Source organism: Vicia villosa, linkage group LG6 (assembly GCF_029867415.1).
Source record: "Vicia villosa cultivar HV-30 ecotype Madison, WI linkage group LG6, Vvil1.0, whole genome shotgun sequence".
NCBI lineage: Eukaryota > Viridiplantae > Streptophyta > Magnoliopsida > Fabales > Fabaceae > Vicia > Vicia villosa.
Window position 1 is genome coordinate 123294616 of NC_081185.1, and position 27140 is coordinate 123321755.

The window sequence follows — 27140 nt, forward strand, 5'->3', positions numbered from 1 at the left end:
TCATCTCCAAGTGCTGATGAGAAGTTTGATGAGGAAACAAACCCTTGAAGTTTCTTTATTACCATCAAATGGTATCTCATCTCCAAGTGCTGATGAGAAGTTTGATGAGGAAACAAACCCTCGAAGTTTCTTTATTACCGTCAAATGGTATCTCATCTCCAAGTGCTGATGAGAAGTTTGATGAGGAAACAAACCCTTGAAGTTTCTTTATTACCGTCAAATGGTATCTTACCTCCAAGTGCTGGTAAGAAGTTTGATGAGGAAACAAACCTTTGAAGTTTCTTTATTACCGTCAAATGGTATCTTACCTCCAAGTGCTGGTAAGAAGTTTGATGAGGAAACAACCTTTGAAGTTTCTTTATTACCATCAAATGGTATCTTACCTCCAAGTGCTGGTAAGAAGTTTGATGAGGAAACAAACCTTGAAGTTTCTTTATTACCGTCAAATGGTATCTCATCTCCAAGTGCTGATGAGAAGTTTGATGAGGAAACAAACCCTTGAAGTTTCTTTATTACCATCAAATGGTATCTTACCTCCAAGTGCTGGTAAGAAGTTTGATGAGGAAACAAACCGTTGGAAATTTTCTCTTTATCTGAGATATTGTCCAAACACAACTAAGACCAGTTTCGAGATATGGACATCCGAAACAAGGGGGAGGTTGTTTACCTTTTTCTAAGTATCAACACTTAGTTAAAGAAGATGGATTGCGCATCCTACACTGCTATCCATTCGCCAGAATCCACATCAAGTATTTCTGCAGAAGTTTGTCTCCTCATCCCCGCCGAGTGCGACAACGGGATCAAATCATGCAAAGATTTTATCAATTACAACATCTCAGGAGCGCCCAAAATTCGGGCATTCTTTGATATTTAAGTCTCTTTTACGCAGGAGAGATCGAGATCTCAATCTCTCTCCCTCCAGATAAAAGAAACTTAAATAGGGGCATCTGTCATACCCTAATTTTTGACCCCCCTGAGATGACATATCTTCAGGATTTCTCATCAGGTCAAGACAAGTACCCAGAGCAGTCATTTCTCCATCTGGTACCTAATCGAGGATGCTCAAAGACAAGAAAGCTCAGGCAAAGGATCAATCAATACAAAGATTAGTCTCTAATACAATCATGGGGCTCAAAAAACTTCACTTTTCTCATCTATGATTGATTAGACATCCAGTCATATGAGTACAGGTTTACTCAGGTCACCAGACTAGGGTTTTGAGCCTATCAAGGACTAAAATCAGGGATCACATTTGGGAAACCCTAAAAAACCTCAGAGGGTCATTCAAAGACATCAATCATCTTCAAATAACTCATATTACAAGGTCTACTGGACATCACACTTCAATTCAAAGTCTACAGTCATTACTTTCACATGGTCGACAAATTAGGGTTTTGACCTAATTCACCAAGATAGTTGACTTCTGATCAGGGCATGAATCCAAAACTCAAGACATGATTCAAGGATCTCTACTACCTCCACATAATCCATTTATATCATCCATTTGGGGAGAAGATCTTATTTCTACACAAAAGCCCAAAAATTCACTTTGTCAGGAAAAAGTCAACTGTGAAGGGTCATCATTGACTTTTAAGGTTTTTGGTCAAAAAATGACTTTCAAAGATCAATATCATCAATATATGGATGTCAAAGTCATTTGGCCAAAGAAATTCAGAGAAATTCATCAAAGAGCGAAAAGTCGGGAATTAGGGTTTTTGAAGGCATGGTGAGATCTCAAAATTTCACCTACACAACTCAAAAAACTTCCAACATGAAAGTTGTAGATCTTGCCAAATAAAACAACATCTTACAAGGGAACTTTTTTCAAAAGATCAACCATTTATGAAGTTTTGGAAATTTTGAAGTTTAGGTCATAAACACTTAGAAATTTTTCTAAGTGTTTTAACCTAGTTTTCTTCCAACTTTGGCCTCATTTTTCACAAATTTCCCAAAGGATTTTGAAGAAGACATAAACTAATGATTTAAAGTAGATGTTTAGGGCTTTCCAAATTGTGTTCAACCTTCTCAAAATTCAATTTGAGCTAAGAGTTATGCTTGTTCAAAGTTGGCCTCATGAAGTAAAATTATAGGTCATGCATCATTTTGGAACTTTGAAATTTTGTGCACATGACCTCAAATGCAGATGCTACATGACCCATAATACATCTGCAAACATGCCATGCATTCATTTTCACCATGCCATAAGAATTGAAGAAGATTCTAAAAAACAAGAACATGTGATTATGTAATGATTACATTTGTGAATTTATGGCAAATTGATGAATCACCCAAGGAATCTTCTCACCAACCAATTAGAGCTCATTTCTGGCTCAGAATTGTCCCCTAAGATCAAGCAAAATCGAGGGCTAGGGGATTGATCAAATGGAATCAAAATTCTCATCATTGCATAAGAGATATTTGCAAATTTCCTTCATGGCTAAGAAACCAAATCAACTTCACTAAGGAAGCTCACTCCTCTGCAGCTATACTGATCCATTTGCCTATAAATACAGATGCATTCCTCATTCAAAAACACACCAAAGCAACCATATTACTTGCTTTCTCTTTCTCTTCTCTTGTTCATTGTTTTTCAAAGTTCTTTGGCAAGAAGAATCGATTTCTTCAAACCAGAGCTTATCTTTGGGAAGTGAGCATTCTAACATCTCAAGGGAGGTCATTTGAGGTGATCCAAGCACCTGGATCACTTCTGTAGGTGGAGGAACACCATTGTTGCTCTCACTTTGGAGCATCTGCAGTTGGAGGTCCATGGAGTGATTCAGAAGGTTTCAAGGCAAGCCAATCATCCAGACACACTCCTCAGGTCATAGTGAAGCTAACCAGATGGCTGCAGCTCATCTGTAACTCGAGAATCAACACCCTCCATGTTCACTTGAAGCTGAAATCGAGGGAGGTCCATAGAACAATTCAGAAGGATTCAGGCTGCAATAAGCATTCAGTTAGCATCATTGAGTCTCAGGGAAGCTATTGAGATCATTCATTCAAGCCCAGGTGCTCTCCATCATCCTCACGACCTCCATTTTCAGAGGTAAGTTTCTGAACTCCACCTCTTTAATTTAAGCCCTCTTTGTGGTAAAGCTCGATTCTATCTTGTTCAGCATCATCAGAGGATTGAAAACCCTCTATCATCATTCATTTATTCATCTTGTGCATCATTTAATTTTAAAATTAGGGTTTATGTGTTCTTCGTGTTCATAATGAAATTCGTTAGTTACACTTAGAATAAATGAATTCTGAGCCCATAATCATGTTCCTTGTCCAAAAACGAGTGAGATTGATGTTTACATCATGCCATTTAGTTGAGAAACCAGAGAGTTAGGAATTTGAAAATCTGAAGCTCGAGGAAGAAGATGAACATGGCGCGCGTAAAATTTGAATTTCCTGGCTTATCTGAAAATATAATATATTGAGTGTATATAGTTAACAAGCTGCGCGCGCAGCTCAGTTGGTTAAGTTTTGAAATGTGATCATGAAGGGCGTGGGTTCGAACCTCTCTAGGGCCAAACCAATTTTTTAGCATCCATTTTCATTCCTTTTTTTTATACAAACTTCACACAATTAATAAACTTATCAAATCAAATCATTTTTACTTCATTTTTTACACACTTGCTATTTAATATACTTACTTTGTGAATAATCAAAAAAAATCATAAAAAATATTATTTATTTCATGTATTTTAATTAGGTTTAAAATAGTATGTTTTAAAAGTTTTCTTAAATACTTTAAAATATATATTTTCATTTTGTTTTAACCTAATTACTTTGTGAATAATTTTATGATAAAACCCTAATTATTTAGGTCTTAATTGGGTATAGATTTCATCTTTGCCTTAATTAAGTTGACTTTTGTCAATATTCAAAACTGTTTTCAATCTCTGATTAAACGGATGATTAAGGTTTTCAAACAACAAAACCTTGCATCATTCCAAATCATTTTTCAAATTGCTTTTACACCAGTACTGTAAAGTACTGGGCCTCTAATAGAGTGTAAGTCCCAAAAACCTTCTCTTCTTAGCTTGTTTTCAAAACTGTATTTTCAAAATCTTCTTTCTGTTTTCAAAACATTCTTCTGGTATTTGAAGGGCATTATTCCCGGTGAAACTCTTCAGATACCTATGTGACCTTTGTCCATCTTCACTTCTTCTGTTTTCAAAAACCATTAACTGTTTATCATATCCATTCAACTGTTATCAACAAAAACAATAAAAATACTGTTGAGGCTCTGTACATACTTCTTCAATGGCCTCCACTCCATCCAGGTTAGGCTTTACAAGCTTTCAATTTACAGTCTTTGTTTAAATTACTGTCAAATATAAACTGTGCATATATTAGTTTAGAACTGCGTTTGAGTATAAACCTTAGGACAGTTAAACTATATATATATTATAGGAATATGACCTAGGATTGAGAATGTCTTCCCGGTGAAGGCTCTTTCCTAATTAGAGATCTGTAGTTCAAACCCCCAAGATGAATTATTCCCGGTGAAACATCTTGGTAAAAATCTTAGAATCCAAATAATAGGACACATCCACCCAAAGAGGAATTATTCCCGGTGAAACCTCTTACCCATTTGCTTAGAGCCAAAATAAGTTCAAAACTACATAAGCTTTCTCTTGTGCTATAACAAGGACCCTCGATTAGCCTCCTCTTGGGCTTTGTACAAGGACCCACAGGCTTCTTAAAAGCATTTCCAGCTTCCTCTTGAGCTTGTATACAAGGACCCATCAGGTTTCTTATAAACATAGGAACAGGTCTTTAGTCACCTTTTAGCCTACCCTGGTGAGTTCCTTCCAATTTAAACCAGACTTTAAACAAGCTAAGTTTGTCTCAATTTTGCATTGAGTACACTTTTTGGAATGAGAGACATGGACAGTCTCTGTCACCCTTATCTTCATCAATCTTCCTTAGCAGAGTCTAGGATCCATGTTTGATCATCCTCAGCATTGAGTCAGCCTTCATCTTGGGCTTTAAACAAGAAGTCTCACTAGATAATCTTTCTGCCAATCTTTTCATCCTTTAATAATTAATGGAGTGCTACCCAAATCATTCATTTCAAAACCCCTGGAAAGGGTTAGCCTCCAACATCTGTCTAAAAAGTCAAAATCCCTGGAAAGGGTTAGCCTCCAAAATTAATTAATAAATAATTTCATTCTCTTAGGAGATAATTTCCCCAAAAGAGTCAAAATCCCTGGAAAGGGTCAGCCTCCAAAAAACATGATAGAAGTCAGTCTTTTAACAGACAAATTCACCAGCTGAGTCAAAATCCCTGGAAAGGGTTAGCTTCCAAAGAAAAATAGTCTTTTAATAAATAAAACCTCCTCAGTAGAGTCAAAACCAACAAAAACAGTTAGCCTCAACCTTGGGCTTCATACAAGGCACCCAAACAATAAAACTCCCCTGTCAAGAGTCAGCCTCAACCTTGGGCATTGTACAAGGCAGATAATAGAGTCTCCCCAGTGAGTTCTTCATCACTCAGTAGCCACAACCTTGGGCTTTGTACAAGGCAGATAAACCATATCTTTCATGTGTCAAAGATTCCTAACACTTAGGATCTTTCCCCATATAGTCATCAATACTCAATTCATTTATTTAAGAGTCCGCCACAACCTTGGGCTTTGTACAAGGCAGAAAATAATGTTTTCCCTAGCAACAGTCAGCCACAACCTTGGGCTTTGTACAAGGCACATAAAATAGAGTCATTCATTCAATTATCCTCAACAGTTAGCCACAACCTTGGGCTTTGTACAAGGCACATAAATAGAGTCTCCCTCAGTAGAGTCAGCCTCAATTCTGGGCTTTGTACAGAACACTAAAATACCCTGTAATTAACCCCCAGTGGAGTCATCTCCCAGAGTCAATAATAATAATTAATCAATCAAAAAGCCTCAAGCTTGGGCCTCATACAAGCCAGCTAAAGTCAAATCTTTTATACAGTAGATAGACATAGCTTATCTCCATAGAGAGATATTTTTACTACTCTACCACATTCAAACAAACATTTCATTTCAATTTTAATCAAGTCTCCCATTTAGGATTTTGAAAGGCATGAGCTGGCAGTAAAACCCAGACATGTGGTAACTTTCCCTAATTTGGATGAGCATCTTTCTTTCATTTAAGAGGCATTTGACTGGTATACTTGCACATACACAAGTAAGGTCCCCCTCTTGAATGAAATGAATTCAGTTATTCTGTCACTCCTTTAAATGTTTGTGGTAGAATAGTACAAATACCTCTCTGTAGAGATAATTTCATGTCTCTTTACTGTAAACAGAGATTTAATTCCAAGCTTCAACCTTGAGCTTCAAGCAAGGCACCCAAAAATAATTAATTTCCCTAGTTAGTTCCCCGAACTACATTAAGCTCTGACTTCCACTAGGGATATGTAGGCATGAGGTTCACAAGGAATCTCAGCGAGCTAATAAAATACCAAAAATAGTCAGTTTGTCTGTCTGTCTGTCTTTCTTTAATCAATTCATTTCCTTCTCCTAATATAAAGGAGAAACTTTCCCAATCATAGCAATAAACACAAACACAATGACACAGAGAAGGTTCCTGTAGAGTACTACAGATATGTAGGGTGTTTAAACACTTCCCTATGTATAACCGACCTCCCGGACTCCAGAATTTCTAGTCTAGGTGAAATCCCCACACTTAGCAAACTCCTAGGGTTTAGTTGAGATCTTTTTTCCCCTTTCCTACTCGTAGGACAAATAAGAAAGTTCGTGTGATATCGTAGGAAGAACTAAAATAAAATTCATCCCACCACGGGCGCATTCTCCTTCCAAATTTCGCGTGAAGGGTTTAGCGTGCCGTCCTCCCAAGTGAAACGGGGAGGTAAAGAAAACGACCACCACACCAGTTCCTTTTAGTTTCCCAAATTCATCCATCTATCCTACACTTGTCAGTGCTTCCTCTTCCACTTCAGCTGCTGCCTCTTCTTCTCATTCCTCACTGGTAGCCTCTGTACCTGAACAACTTCCCTCTCCCTCACTTCAATCTTCAGTCAGGTCTACTCATTATGATGCTCCTTCCATGGTAGCTCCTTCTTCTCCAAATTCTACTTCTGCATCATCCCCATCCTTTACTCCTAATTCACCTTTGATCCCTACTTTTCCTGTTAATACTCATCATATGGTAACTAGGACCAAGTATGGTATTGTGCAACCTAGGCTTCATCATACGCTTCTTCTCACTGAACTGGAACCTTCATCTAACAAAACTGCCCTAAAAGATCCTCGCTGGCTGGCAGCCATGCAAGATGAACATAATCCCTTGCTCAAGAATCAGACCTGGACCCTTACGAGGTTTCCTCCAAATAGAAGAGCAATTGGGTGCAAATGGGTTTTTAGGATTAAGCAAAATCCTGATGGCTCACTTCAAAAGTACAAGGCCAGATTAGTAACCAAAGGTTTTTGCCAAGTTCATGGTTTTAATTTTCAAGAGACTTTTTCTCCTATGGTCAAGCCTGTCACAGTGAGGACTGTTCTTACATTGGCTGTCTCTAGGAAATGGCAACTCACTCAATTGGATGTCAACAATGCCTTCTTAAATGGCATCCTCGCAGAGGAAGTTTATATGCAGCATCCCCCTGGCTTTCAAAATTCTGACCCTACCCTTGTATGCAAACTTCATAAAGCTATCTATGGTTTAAAACAGGCCCCTAGGGCCTGGTTTGAGAGGCTTACTACTGCACTGCATAGCATTGGGTTTATCACCAGTAGGTGTGATCCATCCCTGTTCACCTTAAAGACTCCTACTTATTCCATCTACATGTTAGTCTATGTAGATGATATAATAGTCACAGGGGATTCTCCCTCTCACATTCAGCAGCTAGTCAATCAACTTAATGCTCAATTTTCCCCCAAACAATTAGGTGACTTGAATTATTTTTTAGGCATTGAGGTTGCTCATCTTTCTGGTGGATCACTCTTCCTCTCTCAGTCCAAATACATCAAAGATCTTCTTTCCAAAACTAATATGAGTGAGGCAAAGAGCTTACCTACTCCTATGGTTTCAAACCTCAAACTGACCAAACTAGGTACTGATTATTTACCTGATCCTACTTACTATAGGTCTGTAGTAGGGGCTCTCCAATATTCCACTATCACTAGACCTGAAATCAACTTTGCAATCAATAAAGCATGTCAATTTTTGTCTCAACCTATGCAAAGTCATTGGGTGGCTGTCAAGAGGATTTTGAGTTACCTCAGGGGTACCCTTCATCATGGCCTCCACTTCATGCCAGATGTTTCTCATTATCCTATCTCCATCACTTCTTTTTCTGATGCTGACTAGGGGTCAGACCCTGATGACAGGAAATCTACCTCAGGTTCCTGTATGTTTTTGGGGCCTAATCTAGTTTCCTGGTGGTCTAAGAAGCAGACCTTAGTAGCCAGGTCCAGCACAGAGACTGAGTACAGAAGTCTAGCTTGTATTGCCTCTGAGGTTCTTTAGATTCAATCCCTATTAGCAGAGCTACATGTTCCTACTGCCACTCCTATACTCTATTGTGACAATCTCCGCACTGTCTCCTTGGATCACAATCATGTGCTTCATGCCAAGACTAAACACATGGAACATGACATCTTCTTCCTTAGAGAAAAAGTCTTAAATAAGACATTTTCTATGAAGCATATCTCTGCTGAGTTTCAAAATGTAGATATACTTACTAAACCTTTGTCTGCTCAAAGGTTCTTAGTTCTAAGGGATTATCTCAAAGTTCTTGACAAAGCATCTCTCTCACAAAGGCTCCTCAAGAATGGCAGCACCATTTAAAGGGGAAATATTATAGTATAATATCAATATATAGACATAAGTGGAATTAGAATATTAGAAGTGTATTGTAATAGTGAGCTACAACTGTCACTGCAGTCACACACACATATATATATATATATATATATATATATATATATATATATATATATATATATATATATATATATATATATATATATATATAACATGATCTGTAACTAACTCATTAGAGTTTTCATAATCAAGATTAGTAGATTACAATAAACTCTCTCACTCTCTCTTTCTCTCTGCATTTCTCTTTTTCAATTGAAAATAATTTTTTGAAGAACCTTGAGTATGGGCAAATTATTAATGATTTTGCAATAAAAAATACTAAGAGGACGATATTTAAATAATTTTAAAGGTTTGGTAAAAAAAATTATAGAAAAAAAGATTGGATCAAGAAGAAGAAGAAGAAGAAGAAGAAGTCTCTTTATAGTGATTTATGTTTTGATGTAATATAAACATTAATTCAAAGATCCATACTTGTATTCCTTTTGCACAATGTCAAATGAAAATGTATTTTTATCCAATTATTTTTTATCCTTATGTATTTATTGTTAAAAACAATTTTTGGGATACCACTCTTTTCATTCGCCCAGGGTACCCAAATTTAAAGGACCGGCTCTGAAGATTACAACAAACTCTCTCACTCTCTCTTTTTCTATTAAACTTAATTATACTTGAATCTGAATCTTTACTATTAATTTAAACATATATATATTTGTCAATTCTTATTAAAATACACTTGATTAATTTTATAATATTGACATTTTTACTATTATACTTTATTTAATAATTTATACTACCTTTAATGTAGGTTGAATAACAATTAACACTCTGTCTAGATTCAAACTTATATATAAGAATATCTAAAGCAATTAAGTTTTTTTTACAATTTTCCTTATATAGGTGCATGAATATACCTTTTATTTAATTTATTAAACATCCTAATTAGAAAAAAGTTTGAATTATTGTCGAAAAAAAGTATAAATTTGAATTTTCCAAATTAAATAATAACTTAATACCGATTGGAATTTCAGAAATTTAGCAAATAAGTGTATATATGTCATATATAATTTGAGAGGTTTTTGTAGAAAATAGACTAACTCATTACAACAAAAAGATGTTTTCCATTTTGTCAGAAAAAGCACTTTTTTGCTCTTTGATTTTGTTAGTGAGCCACTTTGCAATCTCGTGCAAAGCCTACCAACAAGGTGTATATCTCAACAAGCTTATTCAATCAAAGAGGTTTCAACAAAAGGATATTTATTCACATGAAGAAGCTAACAATTTAAGTGATTTTGGTGATGAATATGTTGTTTCACATGATTGTTTATATACAGGACCTGGATGCTTTTCATTTGGGTATATGATGATCTATGATTGTTTATATACAGAACCTGAATGCTCTTCATTTGGGTATGGAGTCATGCAAGAAATAGGACCTTTTAGAGTCAACCATGATTCAAAAACACTTTCCCTTAATAAAGATGCATGGACCAAAGGTAAGCATCCATAATTAGTTTTAACATATAGTTTGTTTGGAAACGATGTACATCACCGCCACCGCATGTTTAGACCTTCTCCAACGTGACTTTTCAGAAGCTACAATGGGTAGCTTTTATACAAGGTGTGGTGTGACCGTGGTGTCGCTACCGCGAAAAAATGGAATCAGAGTCGCCACTAATATATTTATCCCATAAGAGAAAGGAATATCAAAAAACCTAACTCAGAACAAGAACAAGGTCTTTCGACCAGAGAACAGGGCACGGGAGTCGGTTACGCAAGGGGAAGGTGCTAGCACCCCTCACGCCCATCGTACTCGATGGTATCCACCTATGTTTGTTTCTATCTAAAGGGTGTATATCTATGTCTAAAACCTAAATGCGAATGAATGCAAAATAAACACGGGGAGAAGAAGAAATTATTTACAAGTGTGCTCGCTTAGGCCCCGCGACCCAATGCCTACGTATCCTTTAAAAGGAATCAGAGCAACCGTAGTTCGGCTCCATAGTTTCCATTTGTTTTGTGTTTTTTAGTTGAACAGCGGTTAAGGTCACAATCCACGATGCTCGACCTTTGGAGACTTATACGCCTACTTTTGGAAAGGACTTAACTTGTTCTTAGGTGCCTAACAAGGCAAAAGAATGAACTTGGGTTTGTGTTTTTTATGTAACTACATGATGAACAAAACCCAATACAAGGTTTCGCACCACTTTATTACTTTGTTTTAATTTGAGCCTTTATTAAGTGTTTTGAATGTTTTTGGTTGGGTATTTTTTAAGGGAATTTACTTTGCGATTAGAATCACATAAAATGTATAATGATCGAGAAGCAGATTAGGGAATGAATCCCACTCACTTCTATCCCATTATATAATGTTTAAGAAACAGATTAGGGAATGAATCCCACTCATTTCTATCCATTAACTAATGTTTGAGAAACAGATTAGGGAATGAATCCCACTCATTTCTCTCTCATTAAGTAGTGACCGAGAAACAGATTAGGGAATAAATCCCACTCATTTCTATGCCACTAAGTGATTGAGAAATAGATTAGGGAATGAATCCCACTCATTTCTCTATCACTTTCTTAATGTGATTCGCCTCTTTATTTATTAGTGTTTTAAAGTTGAAAAGAAAAAGAATGAACAAAGGGGAACTAACCTATTCTCTAATCTAAGTTATTCTATTCTACAAGTGGCCCTAAGGTCAAGGATAAGGGATCTCTACCTATGTTATCATGCATAGATTACAACCTAAGTTGTTCTATGTGACTAATCTTAATGAAGATTGAAGTCACCACCCTAAGGGAACATGGTAAGCATATAGTAAGAGATAAGCAAAAGCAACAAGCAAGGTAGGTGACTTAATGAAGTCCCTAACCAAGTCTACTCCTAAGAGAGACTACACACAATGAATCCCAAAAGAAAACAATCCACAAAAGGTGGAGGAAGAACAAACAATCGTCGCCTCTTAAACTAACAACAATCAAAGTGTATAAGAAGAGGCAAAACATGAGGGAGAAGGAAGAAAGCCCTAGGTCAGTAGAAAACCAAGGAAATTAGTGTCCTAAATCAAACACAAAAGCATCATGGCATCACACGAAAATATTCACAAGAGGTTACCAAAGTATCGCTTGAATCGTTACCTTAACAGTTAGTGAACAAACATCAATTAATCAAAACAAAAAGCAAATGAAAACATGAACAAAGCTTAAAGTCAGTAGCTATTAGTTCATTTATAGGTCCAAGACCTTATACCAATTTATGTTAGTCAATTAACTCAAAACAAACAAAGTTCTAACAAAACTATACAAGACTAGGTCAAAACTAGTTAGTAAGTTCAAATGGTGAATGAAGTTAGGAAAATGCAATCAAATGATGGAAGTCAGTAGATAATAGCCTCTAATAGGTGTCTAAACAATCATGGAATCAAGTCACAAAGTTTCATACAAAATTATAGGTCATTTGGACAAGTTATGGTACAATCGTTAATCAAAAGCAAGTTGTTTACATGTAAGAAAGGAAAATTCAAGTAAAATAAGAAGAAACGATTTAAAAATCTAATTCCAGGTCTTAGGACCTCTAAACATCCCTAATTATATGTACAAAAAGAACCTAAGTCAATTGCATAAATGCAAAGCAAATTATAGGTCAAATTCACATGGTTATCCGTTTAGAAACGCACATTAGTCGGGTATAGGAAACCTAATGAAAACCCAACCAAAACATGGAATTGGACTCTTTTTTTTTACACACAACATGGTATATGAGTCTACTGATATCACACAAAAAATGGCAATTAAATTCTGATCCTAAGGTACTAAATGAAATTAATTTGCAAAATCTATCAAAACCAAAAGAAACATGAACATACCAAAGTAAATGATTTATTAAAAATAGTAAACTAAATTCTGAAAATCTATAAAATATACTACAATTATTTACACACATAGAAGTATCTAAAACATATTTTTATTTATTTTTTATTTCATGAGGAAATGATTTAGCAAGCAAAAATTGAAGAGGAAACAATATTGAAATAGAACTAAAATATTAGGCAACAGGGGGTGAAGAAGTAATATGAACAAGGACTGAAAATCCCACTGGCTGGCGCGTGGGCCTCAGATAGAGAGGTGTGGAAAACGAAAATGTCAAAGCCCAGTGGTACAACGAGGCCCAGGTTCACATATTATATCACTTTTTATTATCTTTTCATTTTTACATTATAGTTTCAGCATGTACATTATATATTATAGCATTTATTGTGAAATGAAAAGAAAAAACGTGACCTTGAAGTGTGAGACATGATATCAATGGGGCAACTCTCATTTAAGTGAGAAAAAGACAAAAAACGCTTGCAGCCAATCACACGCCGCCACGGCTATTTCCAATCATTGAGTAAAAACAAAAGAGCAATTAAAGGGGACACACAACCAACAAGATCGTGCCACGTCATGGCTGGAGAAAAAGAAAGTCTGAATACACAGACGCCGGAAACATTTTCCGGTTGTCTTCTCCGATTAGAGGCTCGCCGGAACTAACATACATACGCCCGGAAATTATGAAAGCTTACACCTTTCAACTCGTTTTTTCGCGCTGATCACGGATCTGCGATTAGTTCCTTCTAATTCTTACTCTATCAGCGTAACCGAACACGTTTTAGAAACCCTAACATCCAATAGTTCCACTAATACACACAAAAGTGGTACCACAACAATCCTCATGACACAAGGAATTCAAACACGCAAGTCACACATTCATACGGAGACTATATCTTGCAAACCAAAGCTATGTTCAAAGAAAGCATATTCATGCACCATATGCAACACAATCAATGAAAACATGGTGGTCTAAATCCTAACCCAATCCCTGATGACGGGTTCCAGGCTTATACATGCTTCTAAAGCCATGGAAAGAATCACTTACTTGGAGAGATATTGATCAAGGTTTGAGGAGAAATCCGAGTGCTCTTTGTTAGAACAAGATTTGTTCTGATCAATTATCTTAGTTTTGATGATAACAATAATATGAATTTTGCTTAAGATTATATGGTACTCTAATCCAATGCAATTTCCCTTTCAGGAAATATATAAAGAGTACGCATAATTCAGCGCTCAGAAGCTTTGTCTCAAATGGTTCAGCATGCAACATCAGAACATGGTCTGGCAAGACATCAGAAGATGGTCGAAGCAGAATCAGAACATGGGTCTATGGAAGCATCAGAAGAACAAGAGAACAGAAGCACTGAAGTTCTGATGGTATCACGCTCAGAAGCACTTCAAGGTCAGAAGATCAGAAGATGCTATGCACCAAGCTGTTTGACTCTGATGATATTCAAACGTTATATTCACAAACATCAGATCAGAAGAAAGTACAAGTGGCAAGCTACGCTGACTGACAAAAGGAACGTTAAAAGCTATTAAAGGCTACGTCAGTAGACACAGCGTGAACAAGGCTCGAGGTAGTTGACAAAAGCGTATAACATTAAATGCGATGCTGTACGGAACACGCAAAGCATTAAATGCACTCAACGGTCATCTTCTCCAACGCCTATAAATATGAAGTTCTGATGAGAAGCAACGTTAACGATCCTGAACAAAACAACGCCTATTAACTTGCTGAAACTCTGTTCAAACTCAAAGCTCAGAATCTTCATCTTCATCAAAGCTCACTACATTGCTGTTGTAATATATTAGTGAGATTAAGCTTAAACGATTAAGAGAAATATCACAGTTTGTGATTATAGCTTTCAAGAAGCATTTGTAATACTCTTAGAATTGATTACATTAAGTTGTAAGGAACTAGAGTGATCGTGTGGATCAGAATACTCTAGGAAGTCTTAGAAGTGATCTAAGCAGGTTGTAACTAGAGTGATCGTGTGGATCAGTATACTCTAGAAAAGTCTTAGAGGGTATCTAAGCAGTTGTTCCTGGAGTGATCAGTGTGTGATCAGAAGACTCTGGAAGACTTAGTTGCTGACTAAGTGGAAAACCATTGTAATCCGTGCGATTAGTGGATTAAATCCTTAGTTGAGGTAAATCATCTCTGCGGGGGTGGACTGGAGTAGTTTAGTTAACAACGAACCAGGATAAAAATAACTGTGCAATTTATTTTTATCTGTCAAGTTTTTAAAGCTACACTTATTCAAACCCCCCCTTTCTAAGTGTTTTTCTATCCTTCAATTGGCATCAGAGCGCCGGTTCTAAGGTGCAAGCACTTAACCGTGTTTAGAAAAGATTCAGGAAGAGAAAAACGCTTCAGTAAAAGATGGTTGATGAAAGTGAAAAGTCTACACCTGCATCTACATCTGGCTCTGCTGAGCAATACAACGGTAACAATGGTTATACTAGACCGCCGGTATTTGATGGTGAAAACTTTGAATACTGGAAAGATAAACTGGAAAGTTACTTTCTTGGTCTAGATGGTGATCTATGGGATCTTCTGATGGATGGTTACAAACATCCAGTAAATGCCAGAGGCGTAAAGCTGACAAGGCAAGAAATGAATGATGATCAGAAAAAGCTTTTCAGGAATCATCATAAATGCAGAACTGTTTTGCTGAATGCTATCTCTCATGCTGAGTATGAGAAGATATCTAACAGGGAAACGGCCTATGACATATATGAGTCCTTGAAAATGACTCATGAAGGAAATGCTCAAGTCAAGGAGACTAAAGCTCTAGCGTTAATCCAGAAGTATGAAGCCTTCAAGATGGAGGATGATGAAGACATTGAAAAGATGTTTTCAAGATTTCAAACTCTTACTGCTGGATTGAGAGTTCTTGACAAGGGATACACCAAGGCTGATCACGTAAAAAAGATCATCAGAAGCTTACCCAGAAGATGGGGTCCTATGGTGACTGCATTCAAGATTGCAAAGAATCTGAATGAAGTTTCTCTGGAAGAGCTCATCAGTGCCTTGAGAATTCATGAAATAGAGCTGGACGCAAATGAGCCTCAAAAGAAAGGTAAGTCTATTGCATTAAAATCCAATATCAAGAAATGCACTAACGCTTTTCAGGCTAGAGAAGAAGATCCTGAAGAATCAGAATCTGAAGAAGAAGATGAACTGTCCTTAATCTCCAGAAGGCTAAATCAACTCTGGAAGACCAAGCAAAGGAAGTTCAGAGGCTTCAGAAGTTCAAAGAAATTTGAACGTGGAGAATCTTCTGATGACAGAAGATTTGACAAGAAGAAGGTCATGTGCTATGAATGCAATGAGCCTGGACACTTCAAGAATGAATGTCCAAATCTTCAGAAGGAAAATCCCAAGAAGAAGTTTCATAAGAAGAAAGGTCTTATGGCAACCTGGGATGAGTCAGAAGATGATTCAGACTCTGAAGATGAGCAGGCTAACTGTGCGCTGATGGCGACAGAAGATGACGGATCAGAATCTACATCAGAATCAGATTCTGAGGAGGTATTTTCTGAACTTACTAGAGATGAGTTAGTTTCCGGTCTAACTGAACTTCTAGAACTCAAGTCTCAGATTAGTCTCAAATACAAAAAGCTGAAAAAGCTATTTGAATTTGAAACAAAGAAGCTTGAGTTGGAGAATTCTGAATTAAAAGAAAAACTTTTAAAATTATCCAATAATGTTGGATCTCCTTCTGATTCAGAAAAATCCACTCCTAGTCTAAACCATATTCTGAAAGAATATGATTTAAGTTTCAAGAAGTTCTTATCTAGAAGTATTGGCAGAAGTCAGCTAGCTTCTATGATATATGCTGTGTCTGGAAACAAAAGAGTCGGCATTGGTTTTGAGGGTGAAACCCCATACAAACTTGAACCTGTTGATGAAATGAAATTCACATACAAGCCATTGTATGATCAGTTCAAGTATGGCCACTCCCATGATATTAGGCACACTTCACATGCTCAAAGTTTTCACATAACACACACCAAAAAGCATGTGACACAACCTAGGAAATATCATGAAACTCACACTAAAAATTATCATGGTGTTCCTCCTATTGCTTACAATGTTAAACCCAAGTTCAATCAGAACTTGAGAAAATCTAACAAGAAAGGACCCAAGAAAATGTGGGTACCAAAGAAAAAGACTATTTCTTTTGCAGATTCTCTTGGCGACAAAGAAGATAAAAATCAACATGTCATGTCACCTGGACTCAAGTTGGTCTCAACACTTGAAGGGAAGAAGGACTGTCTTCCAAGTTCTGGTTCTTAAATCTGTTGAAGAAACTATGTTTGTAGGAATTCAGAAAAGAAAGTTTATTAGTCTTGGAACCATCTGTTTTGTTTGTCTCTAAAGCATTGATGTTTCATTCTTGATTATTCTGAATGCTCTAAATGCTACAGAATATACAACATTGAAACATTGATTGTGGACGAATCAATAAATATCTGGTTTTGATGATAAACTTGTTTCTGATGAAACAAAGCAGCTTAAGAATTTCTGCAGATACAATTTCGTCGTATCAGAAGCTGCAGAACAAAGAAGTGAATCTCCAGAAGCTGGGTATATCAGAAGTAATGGATCAGAAGATCATTCAGATTTATATCAGCACACTTCAGAAGAAGTGTTTCCAGAAGAGAAACTTGATCAGATCAGAAGCAGTGATCTAAATCTGAAGGCGTAGAGTCTATTCTGAAATTTACAGCTGTCATCTATTATCTGATGGTGAACACGTGTCTGTACGGTTAGTACAAAGCGTGCAGTTGAAAAGACGCCGACCTAGGTAACTGTTATAAATCATTTCATTTACCACGTTCTCTCTCCTTACGTCACTCATCATTTAATAAAATTGATTTCTTTTGATTCTGGAACTGTTCAGTCTATATTTCTTATTATTTTCTTTTTCAAATCCGTCTCTATATATTCTTTTCAAATCATATCTTACATCTTTTTCGCTCCCTTGTCTCTCTCTCTCTTCTTGCATTCTCTCGCTTGAAAAGTTCTTAGCCGTTTTCTAAAAACCCTAATCGAAAACCCAGTTCGCTTTTCTTGTTCGTTTTTGTTCAATCTGCATCCATGGCTGCCTTCTCATCCCAAAATGCTGAGTCATCTGTTCCTCATCATCTCCAAGAAGAAACTTTGCAACTCACCCCTGTTGTTGCATGCTCCATTCCTAAAGATGAATTGGAAGTTCTGTGTGAACTCATGGTTGACTTTGACAACATTGAAGAAAACCAATTTCATCTTAAAGAAGACATCATCTTTCAAGGATGGACCTCGTTGTTTGCTGAGTTTGTTGGTCCAGTTTATCCGGATCTTGTCAAGGAGTTCTGGGCACATGCTGTGGTTGCTCCAAAATCTATACTTTCTTTCGTCCATGGAAAGTTTGTTGTTATTACTGAAAACATCCTAAGAATGATGTTTGATCTGAAAAACCCTGAAGGGGTTTATGAGTTTGATCAAAGGGCAGATATGGGAGATGTTCTATCCACTCTTTATCCAAATGTCAAGAAAACAAAACACGTCAAGAATTTGAGAGATGTCTACAGAATCTGGACAAAGATCCTTCTTGGGTGTTTCTACCATAGGAAATCAAAACATGCCTCGGATTTCATCAGTAATGATCAAAGGTATATTCTTTATTGCATTGCCACTCAGAAAAAGGTTGATGCGATTTACATTATCTTCAACCATATGTGGAAAGCAGTAAAGGATTCCAGAAACGCTTTCAGAAAAGAAAATGGTGGAACAATCATTCCTTTTGGTAGAATTATTACAAACCTTCTGGTGCATTCCAAGATTGTTGAGAGTCTGGAGTCTGAAGGTATTATCAAAAACCTTGCTGTCACCTCTGGAGCCTGTCTGAATGCTTTTTCTTTGAAGAAGATGAAAATTATTGACACTATCCTCAAAGTTCCTCAACCTCTAGCTGGAACAAGAATCAGAAGAAAACCAGTACTAGCTGACTTTGAAACCTTCTTCAATAGTGAGGTACCTGAAGTCAGAAATAAGTATCTGAAGTCACAAAAAGAGGATAAGAGTTTTAAAGATCAAGACAAAGGTGCTCCTATTAAAGTGAATCGTAAGAAGGAAGAAAGGACCAAAAGAAAGTTTGATCATCCTGCTGCTACCACCAATAAAGAAGTGGTCCCAGAAGAAGTCATTGCAAAGGTTGCTAAGGCTGTCTCTGCTGATTTTGAGAAGAAAAAGAAGGAAGTTGAGAAAAAGAAGAAGAAGTCTAATAACAATGCTGAGATTGTTGAAGTTGTTGAGAAGAAGAAAATCGGAAAAAGAAAGATGATTCTTCAAGAATCTGATGAAGAAAATATCTCTCAAGAGGCTGAGAATCAACCAGAAGTTCTGCCATATGTCAGAAGGAAAGAAATCGCTAGCGGCAAAACAAAGATTTTTGAAGAGCCGAAGAGTAAGAAGCAGAAGAAGACTGAGGATGTGGCCAAAGCTTTTCTGAGAGGTTCCAAAGGTATATGCATTTCTGAACCTAATTCTGTTCCTGCTGTTTGTTCAGAAGCTGCACCAATAGAGGTTGTCCCTACACCTGAACCAGAAAAAGCCACATCAGAATCACCTGTCTTTGTCCATGTTCTTACACCTCCATCTTCTCCTTTAACCATTCCTTCCTCTCCACCTACCATAAATCCTGTTCTGGATATACCACCCCTTCAAACTCTCTTTCCATCTCAACCTTCTCTCAATGCCACTCTTGAACATACTCCCTCCACCTCTCAAAACAATCTTTGTGATTCTCCTCTTCCAACCTCTGCATCACATGAGCAGCTGCTCCGTGATTGCAACTACACTCCCAAGCCTCGTCCTGAAGCTGAAGTGGTAGTGTTAGATTCTGATACTGAAGCAGAATCTTCTTATAGGTTGGATAGAGAACCTCATCCGTACTTCACTTCCAACCCTGCCTTTTCAAAAACCCAAATAAAATTCCGCCCTGTATATCCTATTGGTGTAGTTTTTGAAAACATAAAGAGGAATCTCAGAAGTACCTTTGATACTCTCAGAATTGCTGAAAGTTCTGGATTGAATGATGTTGCTATGCGGAACTTCTGGAGGATCTTTCGCAGAGAATCAGATGCTCTGTTTTTAGAACTTCAGGAAACCTGTGTAGCTGCTGCCCCACGGCCTCGTGGAATTCTGAGGAATTATGAAGACTTCTGGTTTGCTAGTCTCAAAGGAAGACATCTGTTGGAAGAGAAGCCCTTCTTGGATGAGATGGAACAATTAAGATTGGCTGCTGAAATGGAAGCAAATCCTTGCAGGGAGATTGTGGTCTGGATACCTCAATATCCTGTTCTGCTAGGAGACTTCAAGACTCTCTTTGACTATCTGAGGGAAAACCCGTCTAAGGAAGACCCAAGCTTGGTCATTCCAGAAGTTGTTGACCCACCAGTAGTTGAAGGTCCTTCTGCTCCCAGGAATCTAGCTGCCATTCTTCAGGCACTTGAGAATGGAGTCTCGGAAATTCCTGCTGCAGAATATGGAGATGCTTCTATGCAAGAAGCAGATGCTAAAGATCATGTTGCTGAATCAGATCCTGTTGAGGAAATCCCTGCAAATGATCTATCTATGGAAGCTGCAGATCAACATGTCATTCCTGTGGTTGAAAGCGGTGAAGCTTCTTCTGATGAATCTTCTCGTCTTGCAAGGACTCTTGAAGAAATTCAGAGGAGACAGGATGAGCAAAGCTCACTCAATGCTGAGTATAGCGCTTTCATGGTGAGGCAAGAAGGACACAACAATAAGGTTCAAGAGATGCTGACCAAGATCTTGTCAAGACTAGGGCCATCTTAGATTGAGTCTGTGTTGTTTCTTTCTTTTCGTTGCATCTGTCTTTGTGCATCTGATCTTTCTTATCTTCATGTACTTCTGTACCTGCTGTTTGAACTTCAATGAAATCATCTTCTTCCTCCGTGTGTTTCGTTTTGTTTGTCTCTGAATCTTTTTTGCTTTTTGATGATATGACAAAAAGGGGGAGAAAGATAAATGATAAATGATTTGATTAATCTATCAGTTGCTGGGTAAAGCTCCCACACATTTACTAACAAGAACTGCAAGTTCTATATTGGTTTAAGTGTTTTGCAGGTATAAAGAAGTGAAGAGAATCTTCAAAGCAAACACAAGAAGCAAGACCATGGAAACTGAAGCAAGCTGAGTGCTGTCAAGCTTCAGAGATCAGAAGCAAGAAAGAAGAATGAATCAGAAGCACTGATAATAGAATTTGATCCATATTTGTCTATTTGTTCTGACAAAATTCTATTTGCTCTGATACATTATTTTAGCCTATATGGCTCTGATACATATAATGTGTTCGAATATACATTTTATGTTCTAACTCGTTCATGCTGACTTTTGTCGTTTAGTTTTTGTTCTGTAACATTTCAGGATGTAGAGATGCTCTGATGATGCTCTGGTACATTCAACAATGTTCTGATACAAATCTAGCATGAAGTGATGTTGGTAGAAATTCAAAGCTCTGAAGCTATCCGAGGGAAGCAGAAATCAGAAGCTGCGAATGTTCTAAAGATCCAGAAAACTCAAGTTCTGAAGCTGTCCTAAATGGAAGCAGAAATCAGAAGCTGTGAATGTTCAGAAGATCAAAGAAATTCAAGTTCTGAAGCTGTCCTGAATGGAAGCAGAAATCAGAAGCTGTGAATGTTCAGAAGATCAAAGAAATTCAAGTTCTGAAGCTGTCCTAGATGGAAGCAGGAATCAGAAGCTGTGAGTGTTCTAGGGATCTAAGGAAATTCTAGTTCTGAAGCTGTCCTATGGAAGCAGAAGTTAGAAGCTATGAATTCTCTAAAGACAGAAGCTTATATGATCGTCTCTACCGAAATAATCAGGGAAGTCTTTTATTAAAGTTCTTCGAGTATTTATTTCAGGGGGAGATTATTTATCTCAGGGGGAGATTGTTAATCTCAGGGGGAGACATATTCATATGCTTATGCTATAGCTGTGTAATTTGTCTTTTGCCGTCTGTTCTTTCTGATCGCAAATTCATATCATTTATATATGTTTTTGTCATCATCAAAAAGGGGGAGATTGTTAGAACAAGATTTGTTCTGATCAATTATCTTAGTTTTGATGATAACAATAATATGAATTTTGCTTAAGATTATATGGTACTCTAATCCAATGCAATTTCCCTTTCAAGAAATATATAAAGAGTACGCATAATTCAGCGCTCAGAAGCTTTGTCTCAAATGGTTCAGCATGCAACATCAGAACATGGTCTGGCAAGACATCAGAAGATGGTCGAAGCAGAATCAGAACATGGGTCTATGGAAGCATCAGAAGAACAAGAGAACAGAAGCACTGAAGTTCTGATGGTATCACGCTCAGAAGCACTTCAAGGTCAGAAGATCAGAAGATGCTATGCACCAAGCTGTTTGACTCTGATGATATTCAAACGTTATATTCACAAACATCAGATCAGAAGAAAGTACAAGTGGCAAGCCACGCTGACTGACAAAAGGAACGTTAAAAGCTATTAAAGGCTACGTCAGTAGACACAGCGTGAACAAGGCTCGAGGTAGTTGACAAAAGCGTATAACATTAAATGCGATGCTGTACGGAACACGCAAAGCATTAAATGCACTCAACGGTCATCTTCTCCAACGCCTATAAATATGAAGTTCTGATGAGAAGCAACGTTAACGATCCTGAACAAAACAACGCCTATTAACTTGCTGAAACTCTGTTCAAACTCAAAGCTCAGAATCTTCATCTTCATCAAAGCTCACTACATTGCTGTTGTAATATATTAGTGAGATTAAGCTTAAACGATTAAGAGAAATATCACAGTTTGTGATTATAGCTTTCAAGAAGCATTTGTAATACTCTTAGAATTGATTACATTAAGTTGTAAGGAACTAGAGTGATCGTGTGGATCAGAATACTCTAGGAAGTCTTAGAAGTGATCTAAGCAGGTTGTAACTAGAGTGATCGTGTGGATCAGTATACTCTAGAAAAGTCTTAGAGGGTATCTAAGTAGTTGTTCCTGGAGTGATCAGTGTGTGATCAGAAGACTCTGGAAGACTTAGTTGCTGACTAAGTGGAAAACCATTGTAATCCGTGCGATTAGTGGATTAAATCCTCAGTTGAGGTAAATCATCTCTGCGGGGGTGGACTGGAGTAGTTTAGTTAACAACGAACCAGGATAAAAATAACTGTGCAATTTATTTTTATCTGTCAAGTTTTTAAAGCTACACTTATTCAAACCCCCCCTTTCTAAGTGTTTTTCTATCCTTCACTCTTTTGTTATTTGAAGGAGATGATGATGATTAGTGCAACTTCTTTGTTCTTTGAAAGATATGATGATGATTGTTGGAGTAGTTATGAGTTTGTGAGGGTTGACAGTGGCGGTGATTGAAGGTTGTGGTGATGGTGAGATGTAGATGGTGGTGGTTAAAGGTTGTTACGATGGAGAGAGGGCTGAGAGAGAGAGAGAGAGATGAGAGAAAAGAGGAGAGTGATGAGAGAGTAATGGGAAAGTGAATGAGAAAATCTGAAAAAAAGAAGTGTCTTGTGTTGTGATGAAGTTTCAACTTATATATGTGTGTGGGGTATTGGATAGTATGGTGGAAGTTGTTGTAGCTTATTACTTCTCTTCCCAACTTAGTGAACTAGCATTTAGCATTTGTGGTATGTTTTTAGTTGACTTTTTTGTTTCAGTATGATGCATGGCTTGATGGAGTAATAGTGAGCTGATGATAATGAGTATAGTGTGGCGAGAGTGAGCCCTTTGAAACTGAGGGAAAAAGAATGGAGCCTCCCCGAGATTTGTGAAGCTGTTTGTTATTTATATCGTGAGACTGCATGGGAGTTATCATGTGTTGCATGAGTATTGTGGTATTTTCCCTTCCAAACTTAATGCATAAGTTTGAAGCACATGTGGCGAGGCCTTCCTTTCTTTCGTGCATGCTGACTTTTCATGACCCAATGGAATAATGCAATGTTATGCCTCTGATGCTTAATAATCACACTGCAACATTTTTCACGTGAAGCCTTTGCACCAGACTAGAGTCTATTTGAATCACTATGCCTTAAGTTCATGCATTACTTTTGGTACATGCATGCATAACTCTTTCTTCGCATTACCGAATAACTCGAAATCGATACCGTTGTAAAGAGGAAACACAAGTGAATAGTATTGGTTGTTGGAAGGTTTTTTTTTTATGGTCATGGCAGCGTGAAATTATCCTCAAAGAGTTTAATCATTATTGACTTAACATTTCCGTATCACCGAACCGGACTTGCGCTGTTAGCTATTCCAGAGTAGCAATCTTTGAAACTCTCTAGCTTGTTATTCAGGCACTTAAATGTTCACTTCTTGTATCCTTGGGAAAACCTACTCACCATAGATCGATTTCGGTGTTGAGCTCTTGGGGAAGAACTGCTCGAAACCGACTCAAAACGTTTTGGAATTTTGTCTCTTGCCACTGCCATTGTACACCGAGAATCCTGCCATATTTTGAAGTTTCAACAACTTCAAACGTCCCACTTCATGCGATCATTTCTCACTGCACGCTCACTCAAACGCCTGACTATTGCATTCGATGGAAAGAGGAGGCAAAATAGAACAAATTTCTTGTTAATAGCCTCTTGAATTGAGTTGGGAATCATTCTGTAATTTGGTTTTGAAATCAGCCTCCCTCATGACTCCAAGTTCTGGATTTTCTTCAGCAAGTGTTGGCAATTCCCGATATCAATCCGTGACTTTCTCCCTTGCATAACTTTTGATCTGATCCTTGTTTGAAAATGTTTTCTTCTACACAAACGTAGGCTGCCAGGGGAAGAACAACTTTGTACTTATCCTCATTCCAAAATAATGCTTGTAACCAAATGAAACATAGACTCAAAGTCAGCTGCCTGGCCATTGTGCATTACTCAGAATTTCGCTAAGTGCCCAGTATCCATTTCCTGATGCATCACCAACTTCTCGCGCATGCCACTTTCGATCTAGGCGCCTTTTGAAGATGACTTCAACTATGAAGTTTTAGCTAGCCATGAGTTGTACAATTTTGCTCTTGGCCTCATTCCGAATCGAAACCTCTATCCACACGTAAATTAGGCCTAAAGTCAACCACATAACCATTCTTAGAATACTCCAAAAATCTCTAAGTTACCAAACTTTCCACTTTTAGCAATCCCAAATTCAAGTAACTTCCAATTTTGGTAACTTTTGACAAAATCTTGATTTTCATTCACTCCTTTGACTTTTTTTTGACCAAATTCTCACCACAAACCAATAACATGATAATTGACTTGATTTTTTAAGAAAAATCCCAAAAAGTCAACTGCTTGACTTTTCAACCTCGGATGAAATTCCTGATTTAAACCAATCTCCCATTTGACCTCAATCAAACATCAACCAATGAGGATCGACTAAACGCTTCCACATGGACCTCATACCACTTCACTTAACATCCGCTCCTGATTAAAACATTGACCAAAAAGTCAACGGGGTTGACTTTGGTCAAAACCCTAATTTGGAAGACCAGGTGACCTTGCAGCTTGCATACTCCATTCAATACCTTGAATTGAGGATTGTGAAACCCTAATTTCAGGAGGACTTCAACGGAGATGACTCCACCCAGTTAAAACTCAGATCCACTCTTTTAATCAAGAATTTCTTCAATGAAAACCTCTTTTCTTGCCAACCTTGAGCAGTAACTATGGTATGAATGAATGTATGGGATGAATGACCTAAATGAGATATGCACATGAATGTGATGTGAGGGATAATCAGGAATAAATAAGTGGGCAAATTTTGGGGTGCAACAGCTGCCCCTATTCAATCTTCTTAAACCCGAATGTACGAACGACACCAGTTCTGGACATGAGAGGTGTAAGTGGATTGAATACCCAAAAGTACCATCAAAATTTGCATCCTAGAGTAACAACTCTGAAGAGACATTTGCAATTGTGATTTTGAGAAAGGACACCAGTTACCACTGATTCCAAACAGGGGATACAATTAAATGCTTGACACAAACAAGAAACGCCAGTCAACTACTGGACCTTTGCCGATAACAACCGGACTTTGAAAGGAAGGACTAATAACAATCAGACCTGACCGAAGGATGCCTGTAACCACAGGACTTTAAGGAACAGACTAGTAACAACTAGAACTGACCAAAGGATGCCTATAACAATAGGACTTTAAAGGAACAGACTAGTAACAACTAGAACTGACCATAGGACGCCTATAACAATAGGACTTTAAAGGAACAGACTAGTAACAACTAGAACTGACCAAAGGATGCCTATAACAATAGGACTTTAAAGGAACAGACTAGTAACAACTAGAGCTGACCAAAGGATGCCCGTAACAACAGGACTTTTGCTGGTAACAACCAGACTTTGAAGGAGAGGACCAATAACAATCAGACCTAACCAAGGGATGCATGTAACAACAGGACTTTGCTGGTAACAGACTAGTAACAACTAGAGCTGACCAAAGGTGCCTGTAACAACAGAACTTTGCTGGTAACAACCAGAATTTGAAGGATGCCCATAACCATGGGACTTTAAGGAAAGAGATGCCAATAATCATTGGGCTTGACTGAAGAGATACCAGTAAACACTGGGCTTTCAAGAAGCATTGATGCTTGCGAAGCATAAGAATTACATGAATCCCACAGGCCAACAGGCGGGGTGTAATTCTACAAGAGTGACAATCATTCGAATTGCCACACACAAAGTATGGGTTATCTAAACGATTGAGCTCAGTAGACGGGAAATAACCAATGAAATAATGATCTTGACAAAGAAAGACTTTGTATCTAGTCCGCACTGGAGGGAGAAAGAAAGATTTCTTTTGGGGGTATGTTACTTTGTGCCTTGGAAGCACATACAAACTTGGCTTATGCATTGATGTATGTTTGATTTTTTTGTGGCGTAATGTTCCATATTCATGGAAATGCTACGCGATTTTGTAGATGCAATGTGAATGCAATGATTACTATATGCAGAGATAGCGAGGGCCCTTTAGAGAATATTCCGTTGACTTGTCGATCGAGCTTCGTCTCTTACCTCGGGAGAGGTAAACACCAGGGAGAATCCCCTTAGTGTTAAGAACTCTGTGGGGGTTCCAATAGACATTGGAATTTAACTTGCAGGATATACTTCTGATTATTGACTTGTAAATTAACCGACCGCTCTCATGTCCTCTGAAAAGTAGCTGCTAAGGCACTAAGGACTCATGCCTAAAAGTCTCCTATAAATACATCAACCTAGAGGTTGAAAGGGACAATCTCATTTTACATAAATACTAGATATACATGACATTTAACCTCTCTGCATGAATTAGCTCTAAACCCTAAAAAAAATTCTAAAGTCTTTGACAATCCTTAATTATTAGAGAGTTTTTTTTTAA

At 37.5% G+C, this 27140-nt stretch overlaps 1 pseudogene; it reads left to right on the forward strand.

The window, feature by feature from the left end:
• Positions 1-9940: 9940 nt before the first annotated feature.
• LOC131614582 (serine carboxypeptidase 1-like) overlaps positions 9941-27140 on the forward strand; it is a 30124-nt pseudogene continuing 12924 nt past the window's right edge.